The sequence below is a fragment of the Macaca mulatta genome, chromosome 5 (assembly GCF_049350105.2).
Source record: "Macaca mulatta isolate MMU2019108-1 chromosome 5, T2T-MMU8v2.0, whole genome shotgun sequence".
Classification (NCBI taxonomy): Eukaryota; Metazoa; Chordata; class Mammalia; order Primates; family Cercopithecidae; genus Macaca; species Macaca mulatta.
Window position 1 is genome coordinate 115158113 of NC_133410.1, and position 16615 is coordinate 115174727.

At 35.0% G+C, this 16615-nt stretch overlaps 1 protein-coding gene across 3 annotated transcripts in view; it reads left to right on the forward strand.

Moving 5' to 3' along the window:
* GSTCD (glutathione S-transferase C-terminal domain containing) overlaps positions 1–16615 on the forward strand; it is a 132294-nt gene that overhangs the window by 22963 nt on the left and 92716 nt on the right.

Genomic DNA, 16615 nt, shown 5'->3' on the forward strand with positions numbered 1-16615 from the left:
ATTATATTTTTCTTTGCTGGAGATTATATTTGGTTTGTTTTTGTTTCTTCTTTATAATTTTTCAAACATAGTTATTTTATATTTTATATTTGTTATTTCTAATAGATAATCATTATTTTATATTTTGTACTTGTTATTTCTAATACTTAATGTTCATAGAGGTATAATTCTGCTGTTTGTTTTTTCTGTTGACTTTATTTCTGGTACCTTATTTTCCTGTGAGTTTTGTAATTTTAGACTGTGAATTCATTTGGGGTTACCTCAATCTGTGGTGTCTTGTGGGACTTGGATTAAGGATAAATTCCCACAGAAAGGGATTATATTTGCTTATACGTACTACGACTTAAGACCACTTAGCATTGGTTTTTCAGCTTCAAATTTCTTTAAAAAATGTTTAAATTTAATTATATTTATTATTTTTTCATTGACACATAATTGTGCATATTTATGGGGAACAATGTGATATTTTGATACATGTATGCAATGCGTAATGATCAAATTAGTATAATTAGCATATTCATCATCTCAGACATTTATCATTTCTTTGTGTTAGGAACAGTTGAAATCTGCTCTTCCAGCTATTTGAACTGTTATTAATTATAGTCACCAAACAGTGCTGTAGAACCCAGGAACTTATTTTTCTTATCTAGCTGTAATTTTATATCCATTAACCAACGTCTGTCCTTTCCAGGCTCTAGTAACCACTATTTTACTCTCTAATTCTTTAAGACCAACTTTTTTTACCTTCCAAATATAAGTGAGAACATGTGATATTTGTCTGTCTGTGCCTGGTTTATTTTATTTAGCATAATGTCCTCTAAGCTCATCCGTGTTGCTGTGAATGACAAGATTTATTTCATTTTTATGACTGGATAGTACTCCATCATATATATGTACCATATTTTCTTTATCTCTTCTTCTGTTGATGGACACTTAGGTTGATTCCATATCTTGGCTATTGTGAATAGTACTGAAATAAACATGTAAATGTAGATATCTCTTCACTATACTGATTTCTTTTCTTTTGGATATATATCCAGCAGTGGAATTGCTAGATCCTATAATAGTTCTAATTTCATTTTTGAGAAAAGTCCATACTGTGTTTCATAATGGCTGTACTAGTTTATATTCCTACCAACAGTATATAAGAGTTTCCCTTTCTTTGCATCCTCACCATGTTATTTTTTGACTTTTTAATAATAGACATTCTAACTGGGATGAGAAGATATTGTGGGTTTGATTTGCATTTTCCTGATGACTACTTATTTATTTTTGCTATTTAGTTGTTTGAATTCCCTGTGTATTCAGGATATTAATCTTTTGTTGGATGAATAGTTTGCAAATATTTTTTCTCTTTCTGCTGATTGTCTCTTCACTTTGTTGATTGTTTCCTTTGCTTATATAGGTTTTTAGTTTAATATAATTCTATTTGTCTATTTTTGCTTTTGTTGTCTATGCTTTTATGGTCTTATTCATAAAAACTTGCCCAGTCCAATGTCTAGAAGCATTCTCCTTATATTTTCTTCTAGTAGTTTTATAGTTTTGGGTCTTACATTTAAGTCTTTAATCCATTTTGAGTGGATTTTGGTATATGATGAAAGATAAGGTCTACTTTTATTCTTCTACATATGGATATCCAGTTTTTCTAGTACCATTTATTGAAAAGACTGTCCTTTCCCCAGTGAATGTCCTTGACACCTCTGTAAAACATGAGTTTGGCTATAAATGAGTAGAGATACACTTTGGATATTTGTCCTCTGTAAATCTCAAGTTGAAATTTGAACCCAAATGTTGAAAATGGGATCTCAAGGCAGGTGTTTGGTTCCTGGGAGCAGATTCCTTATGATTGGCTTTGTGACATCCTCATGGTAATGTGTGAGTTCTCATTCTTAATTCCCATGATAACTGGTTGTTGAAAAAAGCCTGGTATCTCCTCTACTCTCTCTTTCTCACTCCCCTTTGCTATGTGATGCCTGCTCCCCTTTGCCTTCTGCCATGAGTGGAAGCTTCTTCCTAAGACCCTCATCAGAATCAGATGCTGACCCTATGCTTCTTATACAGCCTGCAGAACTGTGAACCAAATAAACCTCTTTTCTTTATAAATTACTCAGCCCCAGATATTCCCTTATAGCAATATACAAATGGACAAAGACAAGTGGATTCATTTCTGGTTCTCTATTCTGTTCCCGTGGTCTATGTGTCTGTTTTTAATGCCAGTACCACAGTATTTTGGTTATTATAACTTTGCAGTATATTTGAAAATTAGGTTGTATGAGGCCTTCAGCTTTGTTCCTTTTGCTCAGGATTGCTTTGGCTATTCAGACTCTTCTGTGGTTATACATGAATTTTAGGATTTTTTTTCTATTTTTGTGAGGATTGTCATTAATATTTTCATAGAGATTATACTGAATCTGTAGATCACTTTTGGTACTATGATCATTTTTATAATGCATGAACATGGATGTCTTTTTTGTGTGTATCCTCTTCAATTTCTTTTATCAGTGTTTTATAGTTTTTCTCTAAAAGTCTTTCACTTCTTTAAATTCATTGTTTTTTTTTTTTCTCTCGTTTGTCTTGTTTGTTGTTCCTGTATACAGATGCTACAGAATTTTATATGTTGATTTTGTATCCTGCAGTTTGGCTGAGATTCTTTATCAGTTCTAAGTGTTTCTTGGTAGAGCTTTTTGGTAGGTTTTTCTATATATAAGATTGTGTCATCTGCAAATAGGGACAATTTGACTTCTTCCTTGCCAATTTGGATGCCCTTTATTTCTCATGCCTAATCGTTCGGGCTAGGACTTAGTAGGATTTAGTATGGTGAATAAGAGTGGTGAGAATGGGCATCCTTGTCTTGTTCCAATTCTTAGAAGAAAAGCTTTCAGTTTTCCCCATTCAGTATGATGTTAGCTATGGGTTTGACATATGACCTTTATTATGTTGAGGCATGTTCCTTTTATACCCAGTTTGTTGAGAGTTTTTACTACAAAGGATGTTGAATTTTATCAACTGCATTTGGTGTATCTATTGAGATAATCACATAAGTTTTGTCCCTCATTCTGTTGATATAATGTATCTGATTTATGGATTTGCATATGTTGAATTATCCTTGTATTCCTGGGATAAATTCCACTTGATCATGGTAATGAGTGTTGTAGTGTGCTGTTGGATTTTCTTTTGCTAGTATTTTGTTGAGGATTTTTGCATCACTCTTTATCAGGGATATTGGCCTATAGTTTTCTTTTTCTGTTGTATAATTTTCTCTTTTTCTGTTGTATTCTTGTCTAGTTTTTGTATCATGGTAGCGCTAGCCTCATAGAATGAGTTTTGAGTAATTCCCTCCTCTTCAATTTTCTGGAAGAGTTTGAGAAGAACTGGTATTAGATCTTCTTTGAATGTTTGGTATAATTCAGTTGTGAAGTCATCAAGTCCTAAGCTTTTCTTTGATGGGAGACTTTTTATTACTAATTCCATCTTGTTACTCATAATCGGTCTATTTCTAGGAGGTAGGACACTGCTTCAGCGTAGGCACTGGGAAGACATGACTGCAGTTGGTGGCCAAGGTACTGTTTTTCCAAGAGACTGTGTACTTTTTCAGCTCACACACAGAGGGGCATGACTGCTCTTGTTGGTCAAAGCCCCATTTACCTGGGATGTCTTGTGTTGCTTCAGTTCTGGTCCAAAGAGGCACAGTGTAGCAAAGACTGGGAGAGATTTTTAGAACAGCTCTTTCAGGCCATCATTTTCCTTAGAGGCAGTGTGCAGCTTCGGCTCAGTCCCCTAAGAGCAGGTGCATACATGACTGAGGGATGGAACGATTCTGCCTGAACACCATTTCTCCAGGAATGAGTGCGCAGCTTCAGCTCTAGCTGTGAGTGGGGACTAGGAGGAGTGCATGAAGCAGCTCCACTACTGCTTGAGCCCACAGGGAGTGGTATAAGAGCTGGTCACAGCTAGGCTCGGGGATGTCAGGGCACTGGGCAAGAGTGGTTTGGCAGCAGCTTAGCCTCAGAGATGAAGGGATATTGTGGGTACTCGCCTCCGAGCAACACTCCAACAGTAGTTCCAGTTTGAAGATGGCATTGTGCAGTAGCCACATAGGCCCCAGGGTGCAAGGCATAGTGTCAGCTCCTTCTCTGTGGGAAGACGGCTATGTGGACTATAGGCAGCTCCCTCAGCTGGACTTCAGTACACCGATCAACACTTTGAACAACTATAGTCCTCACTACTGGAGTGAGGACTATAGTTTTGCTTGCCTTTTGCTAGCCTTTCCCCATGGGGAGAAGTTCCTCCTAATTCCCATCTGATCCCTGCTGGGGAATGGGGTGGTGGAGACCAGGTGTTTCCTTCAGTTCTCTGTATGGCTATCCTGAGTTCCTGTGTTCGCCTGCGTTTCTGTTACTGCTTTGATGTACTCCAGCACTCTCCTTTAGTCATTTTCATTGTGATGTAGTTATTTATTAGTTGTTTAGGCTGTTTTTGTGGTGGGGGTATGGGAGGCTTGGGCATATGGAGTGTTAGGGGCTTCTTAAGCACAGATTCTTTAAACATTTTTTCATCTAAAACTGAGACTTAAAAAGACAAGTTACCTTTTATCATCTTCCTTTGTTGTTGGGTAGAACTTTTTTCATGTGTCTTTTCAGAGGGAATATAGCTTTTGAAGGTTTCTGCTTTCAGGTAGTGATATTTGTTCCAACTCTCCATCATGCTGGGATAAAGGACTGGCCTCTTTTTGTCCTACTGTTAAAGTCTGGGTCCCTATTATTAGCAAATACCCTCAGAGCAGCCATAGTGTCAGTTCAAGACTTATTATACAGATTTTCAGCAATCCCCCCAACTTTTTACCCCCTCACGTTCTTAAAGCCCTATAAATTTTCCTTATTCTGAGAAACCCACCTAGGCATGTAAAGGATGCTTGTTTAATTTTAAATACCATTTTAGGTGTTTTTTAGATAGAGAATTCTTTAGAATAGCTCAATTTCTTCAATTATTCACTTATTCTTTAGTTTTATATTTAGCCATATATAACTTTTAATTTTTAATCCTCTTTGAAGTAGTTGCCTTCCCTTTTCATATTCTTTTTTTCTGTGATACTACCTAATATTGCCTGTATCTCACGGGTCAATTCTATTCTGCTAATCAAGGAAATAATTTAGAATTCTCTCAGTATGGAAGAAGATCATGTTGGAGAATTAATATTTCTGCCCCAAAGATATTTTATAAAAACAAAATTGTTTTTACTGTTTTTAAATAAATATATTTGAAAATTATATATATGTATATTTGAAAATTAGGTTGTATGAGGCCTTCAGCTTTGTTCCTTTTGCTCAGGATTGCTTTGGCTATTCCGACTCTTCTGTGGTTATACATGAATTTGTCATAATACTGTGACAAATAAAATTGAATTTTTGGTCTTTTATTAATTGTATACAAAGGTAGTAAATAATTTGTTAGTGTTTTAATTTTATATATTTTCTGATATTTCAAAAATTTAAATGTTTTTATGGTACTTACAATTGATTTTTGACTGTACACACTTAAGTTATAATATTGATTTTGAACAAGCTAAACTTAGAATTTACTAAGCGTAAAAATCCAATTTTCATTAATATTTATGTTTATCAAGAAATGAAAACAGAGTTTTCTAAATGCCACATGTTTTGCTTTATCCATAATTTATTTACTTGGAGCCAAAATAATATTTTCACTTATTAGTATGAGCAAACAATTACATCAGCTACGAACTGAAGGAGATCTCACATTAAACATTCATGACTGGTCGTTTTTCTGGTTAGAAGTTAATATCTAACAGAGTTCATGGAATATATTACTCATTGTATCCCTATGATTGGATCATCTTGTTTTCATAATATTATGACAAAGAAGCAACTCTAATAGCAGGGCTATAGGGTTTACTCACATTACATTCACTGTTTCTTAAAAGGTTTATAGTCTGTTAAAGTAAGGCAGAATTGTGGCATTTTAAGTTTGTTGTTTTCAGTTCTGGTAATTTCAAACATTGCATGATAATAGGATCTTTGTGAAATAAAACTATGTAGGGGTGTGAAGGATCACTATGAAAACACTCTTAAGATGTATGTTTCTGTACTGTCAGGAGAAATCTCTAATACAACCTGTATTATAGTAAGATTTTATTGGTACTTGGTTCATTTGGATGTCCCAACGACTGACTCCTCATACTGAATTCATTGAATTACATCAAGATTTGGGTGCATATTATAATAACCATTCTTTTTACTAATAAATGCTGTATTAATCCTCATGATAGAAGCTATTTTTTTTAGGCCTATCCAATCTGCCATCCTCTGCTCTTACCCATTTCTCTCCCCATATCTTATCTACCATCCCTTGAACTTTTTACTGTTTCTTTTATACAACCTATATTTACTATTTACATGTCTTTCCTTTTTTCTTCCAGCCTTGAATATTATTCTTTCCACTCCCCTTGCTGGTTGAAATTATACTTGCCTTTTAAGGATCAATTCAAATGCTGTTTCCTTCATTAAGTCTTCTTTATGGAGTCAACCTGCCTGAAATTTAGTTAACTACCTAGCTAGATAACCCATGGCCAGATACTCATCTTCTCTGTGCCTTGGTTGCCTCATCTGTGGAATGGAGATAATAGTGTATACCTTATGGAGTTGTTGGTACAGTCAATGCATTAATATGGAAAGCAATTAGCACAGTGCCTACGAAAATTGTGAATGTTAAATATTTGCTCATATGGAAGTCACATTAATTACTACCTCTTGATATCCTGTTAGTGCTTTCTCTTTTTTGTTGTTTTTACTTTTTTTTACTTCTTAGAGACGTGGTCTCACTCCGTCACCCAGACTGAAGTGCGGTGGCTCAATGATAGCTCATTGCAGCCTCTAACTATTGAGTGCAAGCAATCCTCCCACCTTACCTTCCCGATTAGCTAGGACTACAGGTGCATGCCACCACACCTGGCTAATTTTTCAGTTTTGTGTAGAGACAGAGGTCTCACTGTGTTGCCTAGGCTGGACCTTTTGTAATTTCTTTCTTTTTTCTTTTTTTTTTTTTTGAGAGAGTCTTGCTCTGTCGCCCAGGCTAGAGTGCAGTGGGCAATCTCGGCTCACTGCAAGCTCTGCCTCCCGGTTTCACACCATTCTCCTGCCTCAGCCTCCAGAGTAGCTGGGACTACAGGCGCCCACCACCACACCCGCTAATTTTTTTGTATTTTTAGTAGAGACGGGGTTTCACCATGTTAGCCAGGATGGTCTTGATCTCCTGACCTTGTGATCCACCCGCCTTGGCCTCCCAAAGTGCTGGGATTACAGGCATGAGCCACCGTGCCCGGTGTAATTTCTTATACTTCATATTTGTATTTATATTATGCTTCTGTTACACTGTAATTATTTATGTGCATGTTTTTCTTCTTCAATAGACTGTGAACTCTTTGAATGTAGGACTCCTTGAGCTACTCAATTATTTTTTATTAAACTGAATGACTTGAAACTACAGATTCTTTTTTTAAACGTCCCAAATTTCTGCTTTATCTAGGAAAGTCTTTAACTTCTTTTATCTCATGTAGATTTCAAAGGCTGAAATAATTGAGATTTTTTAGTTTCAAGAAAAGAGAACTGAGAATTTAATGTACATTATATATATATATTTTGTTGTTGTTGTTGTTGTTGTTGTTGTTGTTGAGATGGAGTCTCGCTGTGTCGCCTGGGCTGGAGTGCAGTGGCGCGATCTCGACTCACTGCAAGCTCCACCTCCTGGGTTCACGCCGTTCTCCTGCCTCAGCCTCCCGAGTAGCTGGGACTACAGGCACCCACCACCACGCCCGACTAATTTTTTGTATTTTTAGTAGAGACGGGGTTTCACCGTGTTAGCCAGGATGGTCTGGTTGTCCTGACCTCGTGATCCGCCCACCTCGGCCTCCCAAAATGCTGGGATTACAGGCGTGAACCACCGCGCCCAGCCTATTATTGTATTTTTAATAGACTGGGAGTAGGTTGCAGACATTGTTCACTTTGACTCCTAAATGCTTAAATATTTCCTAAAAACAGGACATTTCTTTTTTTGTTTTGTTTTTGAGATGGAGTCTGGCTCTGTCGCCCAGGCTGGAGTGCAGTGGCGCGATCTTGGCTCACTGCAAGCTCTGCCTCCCATGTTCACGCCGTTCTCCTAACTCAGCCTCCGGAGTAGCTGGGACTGTAGGCCCCCACCACCCCGCGTGGCTAATTTTTTTTTTTTTTTTTTTTTTGCATTTTTAGTAGAGATGGGGTTTCACCGTGTTAGCCAGGATGGTCTCGATCTCCTGACTTCGTGATCCGCCCGCGTCGGGCTCCAACGTGTTGGGATTATAGGTGTGAGCCACCGCGCCCAGCCGAAACAGGACATTCTTTTACATCTTTATAGTATAGTTATCAAACAGGATCTTTAATTTAGTACACATTATTATGTAACCTATAGTCTGGCAGATTTTGGCACGTTTAGTTGCATTAAGGTGAAACAGTTTACAGCCTGTGTCTTTAATAACATGGTCATTTTTGGAATAGTTCAGGCCATATTTTTATAGAATGTCTCTCAATTTGGATTTGTCTGATTTTCCTCATGAGTAGATTCAAGTTATGCATTTTGGGCAGGAATATCATAGATGCAATGTTTTATTCTTCTCAGTGCAGCCTATCAGGAGGCACATTATGTCGGTTTGCACACAGTGCTATTTGGTTAAGCTTTATTGAATTAATAAGTAATTTGTAGAGAGATACTTTGAGACTATGTAATAACTTGTTTTTTTTTCAACCTTGCACTCACTAGTTTATAGTCATTGGATGCTTCTTGCCTATGATAGTTACAAAATGGTGATTTTCAACTGTCATCCTTCTATATTTATTAGTTGCCACTCTTCTGTAAGAAAGTTTTTTTCTCCACTTTTTATTTCCTTATTTACCATCAGTATCAACTCATAAGTTTTTATTTTATTAAGTGACTTATAATTCAACACTATTATTATTAGTTTTAATGCTCAAGTTGTCCCAGGTTGTGAGTGGCAACCTGACTTTTGATCCCTTGGAAATGCCCCCAATCATTCTATGGTGACTTCCTTAATTTCTGGCATAACGACATATTACAGGTTTATCTTGTCATTTACCTGCCCCAGCCCTAGAGTCAGCTGTTTCTCGAAGGAGTCCTGGATCCCTTTACTAGAGAAGGGCATTTAGAAATTAAGATTAGAGCACTAGGTGTGCTCATTGTTAATGAACTGTTATAGCTTCTAGGTCATCTCAGTAGGGACCTGTATGTATAGATCTATTAGGAAATAGATGTATGCATACATTCAGGTACACATACGTATACAACTATACACATCAATGTCTACTGATATATCTATATCTTTTATCCATCTATCTATATATATGTATACTAAAAATCGTGAGTTTATACAGATACATCTAATTCAAATCTAATAATACAGGATTCTTCCTGCTTTTTCCGAATTCAGTATCTGTATCTGCCTTTTCCAACAGTAAAAATAATAGCCCTTAACATCATTATTGCATTTGCTCATTTTGTCAGTCTCTCAATATATGAACAGTAGTTTCAGAATTACTATACCCACATCTGTGTGAAAAATATACCTACTGAGTTGAATTCCAGATGGTTTACCTTTATTTTCATCTTTGAAGTGAGATATATACTCAAAGTTCTCATGCAGATTCTTGTGCTATTCTATACAAAATGAATTTTATAAAGTAAAGAATGAAAGGTTTTAGTTAGTATTAATCATGTTCCCTAACACAAAGAGATTTGGCTGTGATCATCAATATTCAACTAATAGTCTTCTACTTCACTGAGAACATCCAGGCTATTGCATACTCTTTTACTATTTGGCCTCAAATACCTGTGTGATTTCCTTCTCTGTGTGATGAATGAGGGTAAATACTGTTTGAGCCTGAGGACTCCTTTGTTAAGTCCAGAGTCACCCTCTGTTTTTGCCTGGTGAATTTTTGTCCTCTGAGTATAAAAGAGGGTTATGGTCTTTTGCCTTAAGACCTAGAACAGAGCTGGCCTAAGCCACTTAATCCATGTATTATTTCACTGTGGCCCTCTCTGTTCTCCAGTAGTTCTTAGGTAGGTGGTTCCTATATTAGAGGTTGCTACTTGCTCATAATAACTATATCAATCATATAGGAGGGAGGATAGTCAGAAGCATGACCTTACATAAGATAAAGAAGACAAGAAGGTGCTTAGGTGTTGTTCCAGTTATAATCTCTTTTATTCACACATTCGATGTCTTAGAAATATGGCCCCATTAAATGTACCTGAGAACTTAATTTTGCTTTTAAGCTACATGAAAGTACCATCTTCTAGGGAGAGTAATATGGGGAGAGTGCATAAAAACCTTAAACATTACCACCCATTCACCCTCATCCCTTGTCCCCTACTTTAGAGTACAACTGACCCTTGAACATCATGGGGGTTAGGGTCGCTGAATCCCCATGCAGTTAAAAATGTGCATGTAACTTTTGACTCCCCAAAAACTTAATAGCCTATTGTTGACTGGAAGCCTCACCAATAACCTAAACAGTTGATTAACACGTATTTTATATGTTATATGTATTATAATAAAGTAAGCTTGAGAAAAGGTGATAAAAATCATAAGGAAGAGAAAATATATTTACTATTTATTAGGTGGAAATGAATCATCATCAAGGTGTACGTTCTCATCATCTTCATTTTAGGTAAGTTAAGGATGAGGAGGAAGTGGAGGGGCTGGTCTTGCAGTCTCGGGGATAGCCGAGCAGTTCAACTGTCGGTCAAGTGTATGTACTTCTCAGCTGAGATAAAAGGAAAAAATTTAATGCCAGAGTTTTATCAGAAGGAGATATTATAGTGTCTTCTTTCTAGAGGGCTTTAAAGCTAGCAGATGACATTGCTTGGGATAATAAAATATGAAATCTTAGAACAAGAATTATGAACTGGTATATTCTAACTCTTTATGTAGATCACTGATTGAATTGATGTTTCTAGGAAAAATGAAATTCTTTAATTCTAGTGGCAGATTATCCTCTTAGTAGTGAGATATTCTTATCAACCTTTATGTATAGTTATTATTGTTGACTAAAGTTTTAAATGTAAAGACTTATCCTTATGAGGATCATTTATATAAATACTCTGGTTTTTTCCCATTTATTTTCTGTAAAATATTTGGGGTTGAAAAGAATGAACTGACACTTAACATTAGGAAAAAATATAAAACAAGATAGTGATGTATAACTAATAAAAATTGACTTCAATAAAAAGTCTGTGTGCCATAGTCCCTACTCCTTTGTTGTGTGTTTCTATAAACCAACAGCAGCACCCCTTCTTTCTTCTCCCAGCAGAAGTGATTTGGGGAAGCAAGGGAAGAGTGTGGTCAAGGTCTTTGGAAAGAGGTGAATACAAGGTGAAGAATGAAAGGGCTAAAGGCAGCCTTTTCCCCTATTATTGATTCTTAACTAGGTTCTTACCAACCCTTGAGTATATGGTAAATATGTAGGCACATTATTTATTGCTATTCTTGCCAGAAGGCAAGGGATGCTGAAAGTTCACCAAAGAATGGTCTCATCCACAATGTCAGTAATGCCGTCCTTTGCGGGGAATCCGAAACGCAAAAGCTTTTTCTAAGGCTGGTAGGCAGGACATCCAGATTTGCTTTGTCCTAAATCATTACTTTTCAAACTAGGATATCTATCAGAATCGTTTGAAAGTCTTGTTAAAACAGATTGCAGGGCTCTACCCCACAGTTTCTCTTACAGGTCTAGGGTAGAGCCCTAGAATTGCATTTCTAAGAAATATCTCTGTGATACTGCTTCTGCTGCTTTGGAAACCACACCATGTGAAGTATTACCCTAGGGAATCAATATAATGCATGCACTGGCTGCTTGATTTCACTCTTTGCCACCCAAATAACATGAATAGTATCAAACCTGTCCAAATATTTCTTTACAACTTATTCTGTTTTTAGCAAAGAGTAAGTCATGTATAAGGACTTGTGCATACCTCTGTGCCATTCGCTAACTACAAGAATGTCTATTTTAGACCAATTGTACTGACAAATATAAGTGGAAGTAAAAGTATCCTAATACTGTAAATAAAAATAATGGTCTATTTTAAGAAAATTTTATTTCTGAAATACTCATCTTGCGTTCTTATTATTTCTACTTTACCACACTAGATGAGACTCAAAACTAGCACATTTGTTTTCTTACTCTTAAAAAATTATCCAGTTAGACAGTATAAACTTTTTGTTGTTGTTGTTGTTGTTGTTTATATTATATAACTTTAGATTTTAAGGCTATTACGTTTTGAACTTTTTGGCATTTAAAATACTAAAAGTGGCCAGGCATGGTAGCTCACGCATGTAATCCCAGCACTTTGGGAAGCTGAGGCAGGTGGATCACTTGAGGTCAGGAGTTCAAGACCAGCCTGTCCAATAAGATAAAATGCTGTCTCAGCCTAAAATACAAAAATTAGCTGTGTGTGGTGGTACGTGCCTGTGGTCCCAGCTACTTGGGAGGCTGAGGTGAGAGAATTTCTTGAACCTGGGAGGTAGAGGTTGGGGTGAGTCAAGATCATGCCACTGTATTCCAGCCTGGGCGACAGAGTGAGACTCCATCTCAAGAAGAAAAAAAAAATACTAAAAGAATATCAATAGTATGAGATCAAAGAGGTGATTTTTGTTTTGTTTTGTTTTGTTTTTTCACTTTCTGGGAAAAATGTTCCTAACTTAAATGTTTTTCATTTCTCTAAGTTATATTTAGCTGTGAAATTCAAAACCTGCCCATATTTGACTCAGAACTCTACCAATTTTTGAGTATTTTCTCTTCTATTAAGAGTGAAATTCTCAATGCGAATTTTGTTGCTTTGTCAAAATATTTTTTAAAGTATTTAAACTTATTTTTAATCTGAAATTAAGTGCTTCTAAATAATTCTATATATAAATATGGGCACAATTTATATTAAATGGTTTAACATATAACAAGATTGGCAAGAACGTGGTTTTTATCTGCTTAATAATACTCTTTGGATTTAGTGCAAAAACATTAATGTGTATCAATTATAGAAATTGAAATAGATATATATTACATATGATAATGTATTATATATATGAGTGATATATATAGCCATGTGTTAAATTCATTATTTTTCTGGTAGAAAGTTAGAGAAGTCAGCCAGAGTAATAGGAAAAAGAATTTAAACTGGCAAAGCAATGGATAAAATTTTATTGGGCAAAATTATCCCAGTTATGACATTAAGCATTCCTTATATTAACATGTTTTTTTTTTAAATAGAATAATTATTCTTGGCAATTAAGAGGTGTTACTGTTGATAGGAATATTTTGCAATAGGTTTGAATGAAAACCATAACTCATTTGGTGAACTTCTAAAAATAAAAAAGTAATGTACCACATAATCTTTATTGGTGAGGAACATAACAAGGAAGTAGAGAGCTAGTAGAAAGGTACCGTTATTTATCAGTGTTACAGTCTTCTTATGAAACATTAAAAGGTTTAATAAGAAAAAAAAACCATGTAAAATGCACAATTTTATAATTGTTTGATAATAATATATTTTATTATTTAAATTTTAAAAGATTCTTAAAAATTTCACATGAAGTGACACAAAAAATAATTTAATTAAATTCTCCTGAAATGTATCTGTAGGTACAACATAATTTTTATCAAAATCTGAAGACTTTTTGTGGCTGTAGACAAGCTTATTCTAAATTTTATATGGAAAAAACAATTTGAAAAAGAACAACAGAATCACTCTAGTCAGTGTTAAGACTTACTACATAGCTATAGTAATTGGAGAGATAGACATATAGAACAATAAAACAATAAAACAGAATAGAGGAGCATAAAAGGTATAAAAGCAACTCAATGGAAGAAGGATAGTCTTTTCAATAACCATTGCTCTACAATTGGACATCCATAGGCAAAAAAAAAAAAAAAAAAATACAAAAAACAAAAAACTCTACCTAAATTGCACACCTTATATAAAAGTTAACCCAAAATAGATCATGGAATTAAATATAAAATTTTAAACTATAAAGCTTTAGAAGAAAATATACACAAAATGCTTTGGGACCTAAGCAAAGAGTAAGCAATATGTTCTTATATGTGACACCAAGAGCATGATCTATTTTATAAAAATTGATAAATGGAACTTCATCAAAATTAAAAACCTTTGCCCTGCCAAAGACTATTAAAAGAATGATAATCCAGCCTGGGCGACAGAGCGAGACTCCGTCTCAAAAAAAAAAAAAAAAAAAAAAAAAAAAGAATGATAAAACAAGCTATAGACTGGAAGAAAATATTTGCAAACCACAAATATTCACAAATTCGACAAAGAACTTGGATCAAGAATATATAAAGAGTTCTCAAATCTCAACAGTTAAACAAATAAATAAAAGTCCAATTATAAAATGGGCAAAAGACATGAACAGACATTTCACCAAAGAGCATATAAGATGGCACATGCATATATGAAAATTTCTTCTCTTTTCGCAATTAATATGAGGAAAATGTAAATTTAAACTATAATGAGATATTATCTCATTATAGAATGACATTATCAGAATGTCTAGAATTGAAAAGTAACAACACTGAATGCTGACAAGGATGCAGAGAAACTGGATCACGCATACATTGCTGGTAGGAATGTAAAATGGTACAGCCACTCTAGAAAATAGTTTGTCAGTTTCTTACAAAACTGAACATGCAACTACCATAAGACTCAGTAATTGCACTTTTGGGGATTCATTCCAGAGAAATAACAACTTATATTAACATGAAAATCTGCACAAGAATGTTTATAGCAATATTATTCTTCGTGGCCCCCTAACTGGAAATAACCCAAATATCGTTCAATAGGTGAATGATTCTGGTATATCTGTGCAGTGGAATACTATTCAGCAATAAAAAAGAATGGACTATTAATACTTGCAACAAGTTGGATGGATCTCAAGGGCATTGTGCTTAATGAAAAAAAAAGTCTGAAAAGGTTACCTATACTGTATGTTTGCCTTTATATAACATTATCAAAATGATAAAACTAAAAAGATGGAGAATAGATTAATATTTGACAGGGATCAAGAATGGCAGTAGCAAGGTGCCCCCTTGTGGAGAGGGGTTTGTTACACAACTTTATACATGGAATCAAGTTGCATAAAAGGATACGTATACTGACAAGTGCGTACATGTAAAAACTTGTGAGAACTAAGGTCTGTAGTTAACAGTATTGTACTAATAATGATTTCCTAGTTTTGTTATTGTACTAAAATTATTTAAGGTGTCACCATTGGAGAAGCTGGGTAAGGAGTTCATGGGAGTCTTATACTATTATTGCAACTCCCTGTGAGTCTATAAACGTTTCAAAATAAAAAAGTTAAAAATAATTTAAGCAGAAATATTTGGAAAAATCAGGAAAATTAAGAATATTGAAATACTTCTCAGCTCACCTTTTTTCAAACAGAAAAATTGGGGAGATGGTGTAAATCAAATGATAGTTTAATACAAGACAAGAGCTGCAAAGACATCTGAATATATTTTCTTTGTAATTAATAGCAATGCAGTACTAGTATACACAGGTAAGCTTTGACTTTTACCTTTGACAGACAGTCAGACTTAACAAGTTGCTATTCCTAAACTCACAGAGAAATGGATAAAGTCAAATTGACGTAGCATAATTTGAGTTTCTTTATCAACATTTTTTCACAACAGTGATTAATATAGTCTAGGAGTGGTTCAATAATTAAGCCTGGCTGATAGTTTACCCTAGGCTCCCTGAAAACTTCAAGGATGTTATGGTGTTATAGATGTTATGTTCATGGAGAAGGAGAAGTAGGGGAAATTCTTTCATACTGAAAGCTTAATAGTATCCAATTTCAATTATACATTTCCATTCAAAAAACTGAAAACTGAAACTAAGTATCTTATTTTGACTGTAAAAATGACTGAGTGAATGAGATCGTTTTGAACTTTAAGTTTAGCTTAGATATGTAGAGGGCACAGTTGTATAACATTATACTGTTACCTAAATCCCATGGAACTACTTTGCTGTAAGCAAGGCCTGAAAGAGTAGCAAGATTAAATTCAAGTTTTATACTTTAGAGTCCTCAACAAAAATAGGCACATGCCCTGTATCTAACATAGAGACAGCAATTCTTTAGCTAGGACAGCATTGGTAAAATGGGCTCACAGCTTTAGTGCCTCATTGCCACATATTGTATGGCTCACTGGGTTTCTCTCTCTCTTTTTCTTTTTTGAGCCATGAAGCCCGATTGTCTTCTTAGGAAAATACAATGCTTTTTTTTTGTTTGTTTTTTTGTTTTTTTGTTTTAAGTATACTAACTGTAGCATGTGATTAAAAGAGAAAAGTTAAAAGTCTTTTTTCTTCTTGGAGTTAGATTTGCTGTAATTCTTCTCAGTATTATGTTATGCTTTGTCCTCTTCTGTAGGGTTAGACTTCAAGAACCCTATTTATAGACCATGTTTTTAAGTACTTTACAGAGACCATAATGACTGATTATCAGTAAAGGTTTTAATGGCCAATACCAAGGGTATATTACATACAATCT